The sequence below is a fragment of the Echinops telfairi genome, unplaced genomic scaffold (genome assembly GCF_000313985.2).
Source record: "Echinops telfairi isolate 266 unplaced genomic scaffold, ASM31398v2 ScPeMD7_60;HRSCAF=208, whole genome shotgun sequence".
NCBI classification, from domain to species: domain Eukaryota; kingdom Metazoa; phylum Chordata; class Mammalia; order Afrosoricida; family Tenrecidae; genus Echinops; species Echinops telfairi.
This window is the reverse complement of record NW_022103958.1, coordinates 20611400-20618584: the sequence shown is the minus strand read 5'-3', so window position 1 is coordinate 20618584 and position 7185 is coordinate 20611400. Positions and strand designations below refer to the sequence as shown.

The following is a 7185-nucleotide window of genomic DNA, read 5'->3' as shown; positions in this document are numbered from 1 at the left end:
AGCTATGGATATTTTTTATACAGCCTCTAGTAAAATAGTGCACTTCATCAGTCTAAGTTGTATTTATAAATGCTATTGTTCTTGGTGCTGAAATAGGTAAATTCTAACTCAAATAGCACAAAGTGGTAGCAGTCACATATTTCATAAAAATCTTTGGTGAGATGCAGTCCTGCAGAAGCCTCTTCATTTTGTTTCCCTCCTCAAGATACTTCTAGAATCTTCAGGTTATTTTCAGAGGAGAAACCACAAGACCATAATGTAGGACAAGCAGACCATCCTGCATGGCTGCATCACCTATTGCACATCGGATTTCTCTTAGAGTTTGATACTGCTCCAACAGGTGATCACCACATACGATATCTACCTGACAAGCTGGATCCAGACCCATTTTTCTTCTGAGGAATTTTTCTACATGCCCAATAGTTGCTTCTCCTGAAACTCGGACAAACTTCTTTTCCAGTGGCTTAAAATGTCCCGTTCCTTCATTAGCACCAATGAACTCCAGTAATAAAGACATGTCAAGTTCAGGTGGAATCTGAAACACTGATTCCAGGGCTTTCTTAGATTTTTCTTTTGCTTGAAGATACTGTTGTGGGACAGCTAGTTTAGGCACTTCTAGATCTCTTTCTTCATAGAAATCATGCATTCGCTTTTTTTCTCTTTCCTCTATATCGATCACTAATTTGTACACTATGTCTTCTAATTGTCGGTCCAACCTTATGTTATAAAGAGGTTGTGTTTGATGTATTACTACGTTGCATTTTGGACATCTCTTGCTATAGTAAAAATGTCTCACAATGCAGCTTTTACAAAAGGTCTGAAGACACTCGGTAATGGTAGTAGCATCTGTTACGTAACCTTTACAGATGTAACCAAGATATACCGGGTCAGCTCAGAGAGGTTAATCAGGCCCTCCCCCTCCTCCTCCTCCCCACCCCCTTCCTCCTCCTCCTCCTCTAGTCAAAAGCAAAGCTGAAAGAGGGAAATTGGAGGGATGGAAATAAGAAAGCTAGGGTAAAAATGGGGAGCATTCTGACATAATGTGGGGCCAGAAATCAATGTCATGGAACAATTTTTGTATAAATTGCTAAACAGGAAACTAATTTGCTATGTAAATTTTTACTCAAAGAACAATTAAGTTTTTTAAGTAAGGTGGAATATATTAAAGGTCATAATTTGGCTTTCAAGGATTTGTTCTAATGTTCTTCAGCTTCAACTTGCATATGAATAATTATTGCCTCATTCTAATTGATGAGAACCTCTTGGTCATCTTTTCCCACAGATGTAGAGGATTTTAATTCCTGTGTATTTCAACTGACAAGGTTCTCAAGTATTTCATCACTTATATTGTTGATTAAAGGTACTTCCAATGAGTAAGTCTATGCTAGCCAACAATCTCTTGGTCATTTCTATCATCTAGGCTATATTTTCCAACTACTGATCTTTCTTTGTTTCCAACTTTCACATTCCAATCATTCCAATCATCAATGCATATTGATTGCATGTTTGATCATCTTCAGATCTTCCACTTCATCTATGGCATTAGTAATATTCATATTGACTGGTCTTCCTTGTAGATGCATGATTATCCTGACAGCATTATACTTCAGGATAGATTTTTTTTAAACAAGAAATGCAACACAACATCATTCCTCTTCAATTAGTCATTCCTGGCACTGTAGGCCATACCAACACTCAAAAGCTAACCTCATTGCCAGTAAGCTGATTCCAACTTAAAGCAACTATGTAGGGCAGGGTAGAACTGCCCCTGTGGGTTTCCAAGACGGTTAGTGGGCCATGTTGGTAGGCTGGTAGGTGCCATTGAGTTTGTTCCAATTCATACTGACCCGACATACAACAGAACTGAACACTGCCCGGTCCTGCGCCGTCCTCACAACTGTTCTTATGCCTGAGCCCATGGTTGTCGTCACTGTGTCCGTCCATCTTGTCGAGGGCCTTCTTCTTTTTCACTGTCCCTCCAGTTCACCATGCATAAATATAAACTTCTCCAGACACTGGTCAACCACAGGACTGTCTGCTTCAAACACAGCCAATAAGTGTCCATTTTAGTTGACTCTATAGGATATCAATTTTTATGTATTCAATTTCATTGTTTACAACTTCCAATTTTCCTCAATTCATACTTCATACATTCCAAGTTCTGATTACTAATGGATGGTTGCAGTCATTTCTTCTTAGTTTGCCAAGCCACATCAGAAAATGAAGGCCTATAAAGCTGTACTCCACCAAAGGCACTAAGGTTGAGGAGACAGCTCTTCCCCAATGGCGCTTGGATTGCCTTCCAACTAAGGGACCCTTCTTCTGGAACTGCTAGTCATAAGATTTTCACTGGCCAGTTCTTTTTAAAGGTAGATTGCCAAGTCCTGCTTCCTAGTTTGCCTAGTCTATCTCAGTGTGGAAGATCTGCTGAACCTGTCCACTATGGGTGACCCTATTGGTATTTGAAATATTAGTGCCATAACTTCTAGTACCACAGCAACATACAAGCAACCAGAGTACAACAAAATGACAGATGAGTGGTAGTGACAGGTGTGGGGTATGGAGAGGAGTGCTCCAAATAGCATCCACGAGTGCTCCAAATAGCATCCAGAAAGAATGTAGTCTCCTTGCCTGGCACACATCACACACATTTGTGGTAACCTTGTGCTAAACCATTTTGTAGAGTACCTGCTTCTGAGTCAGGGCTTTGTATGTAGCAAAGTATCTCCTTTTTAGAAATCTAATGAAAGCCCTCCAAACCACTGTGTAGTGCTTAAAAACACATATAACTAACATTTTTTAATGTTGAATAAGGATTCAGATTTCATTGCCACAGTATGGAATTCTACATTTAAAAAATAATAATATTAAGTCAACTGAAACAGAACAAAAGAGTTTCCAAACTATGGTTAGGAAGTAAATCCTTAAAATCTAGTATATAAATGTAGACGTCCAACTGATCTCAACAACACTATTACATGCCATTCTCTTTGGGGAATTAAAACACTTTAAATGATAATTGCTTGACATGTTGGCAAATTTGAAGTTAAAAAAAACAACAGTGCACCGAGGCTCACCTTGTACTCAACTGAGATCAATCAGCCAATCAATCAAACAACAAAACCCACATGCTATAATAGATAAGGACTGAGAGAACTACTGGACGATAGGGAGAAAAAACCCAGAAAATTCTCATCATGCACATGCATAGCCTTATTGCTGTTTTTGGAGATGAGTCGTTTATTTAAATAATGACCCCAAATCAACCAAACAAGTTTCCACCAAGGAGATTCAGATTTATAGTGACCCTCTAGGGCAGACTAAACTATCTCATAAGCTGTATTCTTTATCAAAGAAGACTGTCATATCTTTTCCCCATGAAACACTGTGAGGGTTCAAACTGTCAGCCTTTCTATTAGCTGCCAAGCACTTAAGTACCATGCCAGTAGGATCCTTGTAAATAATGGTAGACAAAAATAATTACCATTTATTTTTGTTGAGCATAGATCCTCTATGTGAAAACAAACAAGTTCAAACATAATTAGATTCAACATGAACATAGTAAAAATACTGTCACATAGCATTGTCCTCAATGAAACCACAAATGGAAAACATACCAACATCAGTAAAACTGCCATTAAGTCAATCCTGACTAGTAGGACCCTAAACATGGTTTCTAAGGCTGTACATCTTTGTAGAAAATGGACAGTCTCATCTTTCCCCCCACAGAATGGCAGGTAAGAGTTTGTAGCAGTTAGCAGCTCAACATATATCCCACAGCTCTATCAGAGCTCTATAAACTTTCAACACATGTAGCTCTGTACTTCAATTACTAAGTTATTTCCTTCTATATATTGAGAAATTTCCTGTTGACAATGCATGGCTCAATCTCCAAATAAATTGATCAGTTTTTGAAGTTAACTTGAGAAATTAAATAATAATAAAATGATTGTCTCAACCAATGCTAGAAATATATATTCCTCTACATTTATATAGCTACATTCAGTTATTTTCTATTATAGCAAAATACTTAGAACTTGAGGCAAAAGATTATGTAGCCCTCTAGGAGTAAGAAAGAAAAGTCTCATTTTTTAAATCATTTTATTGGGGTCTCGTACAATCCATACTTACATCCATTTTTGTCAAGCACACATTTGTACATTTGTAGCCCTGATCATTTGCAAAACATTTGCTTTCTACTTGAGTCCTTGGTATCAGCTCATTTTTTCCCCTTCCTCCCCAGTCCCCTCTCCCTCATGTGCCCTTGATAATTTATAAATTATTATTTTGTCATATCTTACACTGTCTGATGTCTCCCTTCACCCCCTTTTCTGTTGTCCGTCCCCCAGAGAGGAGGTTATATGTAGATCCTAATAATTGACTCCCCCTTTCTACCCCACCTTGAAAAGTCTCATTCTTTTTTTTAAAATCATTTTATTAGGGGCTCATACAACTCTTTTTTTTCTTTCATACAACTCTTATCACAATCCATACACACATCAATATGTAAAGCGCATTTGTACATTCATTGCCCTCATCATTCTCAAAACATTTCCTCTCCACTTAAACCCCCGGCATTAGGTCCTCGTTTTTCCCCTCTCTCCCCGCTCCCCCCTCCCTCATGAGCCCTTGATAATTAATAAATTGTTATTTTGTCATATCTTGCCCTGTCCGACGTCTCCCTTCACCCACTTTTCAGTTGTCCGTCCCCCAGGGAGGAGGTCACATATAGTTCCTTGTGATCAGTTCCCTCTTTCCTACTCACTCTCCCTCTACCCTCCCTGTATCGCCACTCACACCACTGGTCCTATTCTTACAGCCACTTGGTATTCAGATTAGATCAGATTTACTCAGTCTAGTGGATTATAGTTTCCTTTATGTCAATTAGAGTTATATATAGACTATGCCATTCATATTTTGTTCTCTTACACATAAACTTACAGGTCACTAATTCCTATCTTTCTTTTTCTAGTCACTATTTATAATACACACACACACACACTCTTACAAACTTGTGTATGTTTAACATATTGTTCTTTATTTGAAAAAATAATTTTCATAATACATCTTCACACTACAGTAAGCTTGGTTTAGAGTGAGGAAGTAATGCCTACCTCTTCGCAATTTTCACTCTTCAAAGCATCATATTGCTCCAAGTAGAAAAAAACATGAATTCAAACTCAGTATAAAGCAGAATATTCTATCCAATTGGCTGAAAAGAGTTACTTTTTTCTTCCAACAGCTAGGTTCCCTGACCCAATAACTTCATGTGTCTAATCACAGATGAGATAATTCTTTGGAATATGCCTTTATCTTAAATGTACATGTAAAATTTTCATTTAACTTCATTGACTGTCTTTACTAATATTAATATGTTCATGACAGATGGTTTCCATCTGACAATAAATCACCTGTAGACAATAATAGATACAAAACATGTATTATCTATAACACTGGTTGGTGAAATGGTTGAAATAATGTAACCCATTCTCTACACTCTTCTGTGGAGTGTGGAATAAGAGCCTCCAGAACCTGGTGATGTTCACAAAATCAAACCACTGGCTTTGGATAGTACATTTTTTTCTGAGTGCCTTATTCTTACTGCTTATAGCTTCAATAGTGATGTTTGAGATTTCCCTTTAATTGCCTGATTATAATCACAGCATCCACTAATCAGCATTGCTAAACTTCAAAAATTAAACCGAATGAGCATAGTAAATCGGTTGGCATGTTGAGGCACAATACTAGGTAACTTAACCTCCTTGTAGTATTAAAAATAACAAGAATATTGTTCCATGTGTAGAACTGATTTTAAGTAGAAATGTCTATGGTTGAGGATTATGGAATCACATACCTAAGAAGCGCATTGTAAGTTTTGTTGTTGTTTCTGTGAGGAACCTGGTACACAGAGAGAAGCCTAATTTAAACTTTAAGAAAACATCCAGAGAATGAATTAAAATATTAATCAAATATTTATGACTTTTAAAATAGAACAGAAGAAAATAAAATGATAGACAGTATCACAATGAAAGAAGAATAATGAATGAATTGATTGACATATAGGGCACCATTATCTTTTCATTCCTCTCCTTTCTCCTCCTTTGAACTCTCCCTCTTTTCACTGCTCAGAGGGATATGATCTTAGTGAGGGGGAAATGATTTTTTTTGTTAATTAGAGAGCTTAGCTTAACCTGAGAGTATGCAGAAACAAATTAATCAATCAATTAGCAACACCTACAAGAACATTAAGTTCTGGGAAACAACCAACATAGAATCTGAAGAGCCAAATATGCCATGTGAACTCAATAGTTTTCTCTGATAGAATGGCAGGTCATATTATCAAGTAAAAAGTGAATTGTGCACTCAATATATAGTAAATGTTTAGAAAATAATGATGGCAACATATGTACAAATATGCTTGATACAACTGATGTAATGGAAAGAAGTGGAAGAGCCCCCCAAAAAATTATTTTTAAAAGTGAATGGTGCAGTTTTATTTGGGAGTTGTTAAGTTTTCAATCAATTCCTCAATTTATTGGGATAGAGAAAAAACGTCTAAGAAAAAAAAGAATTCAAAAATTGGCTTCAATGCTAAACCAATAGATGCTGACACATTTCCTCTCTCTTAAGGACATGTTTCTTTTTTTATTTTTTGAAGATGAATTGTATTGAATATTTTATTTTATACAATTTACATGTTTTCCCAGTTTTAAATCATTTTATTGAGGGTTCATAGAACTCATCATAATTCATACATCCATCTATTGTGTCAAGCACATTTGTTAATTTGTTGCCATCATCATTCTCAAAACATTTGCTTTCTACTTGAACCCTTGGTATCTGCTCATTTTTTTCCCTCCCTGCTCCCTCTCCCTATTAAAAAAAAAATCATTTTATTGGGGACTCGTACAATTCTTATCACAATCCATACATACATACATTGTTTCAAGCACATATGTACATTTGTTGCCATCATCATTCTCAAAACATTTGCCTTCTACTTGAACCCTTAATATCGGCTGCTCATTTTCCCCTTCCTTCCCCACTCCCCCTCCCTCATGAACCCTTCACAATTAATAATTATTATTTTGTCATATGTTACACTGTCCGACGTCTCCTCCCTCTGTCCATCTTCCAGGGAGGAGGCTATCGGTAGATTCTTGTACTCGGTTCCCCCTTTCCACA

General features: G+C 36.9%; 1 pseudogene; it reads right to left on the bottom strand.

The window, feature by feature from the left end:
• Window positions 1-220: 220 nt before the first annotated feature.
• On the bottom strand, window positions 221-5867 carry LOC101643827 (annotated as a pseudogene).
• Between the last annotated feature and the right edge of the window lie 1318 nt (window positions 5868-7185).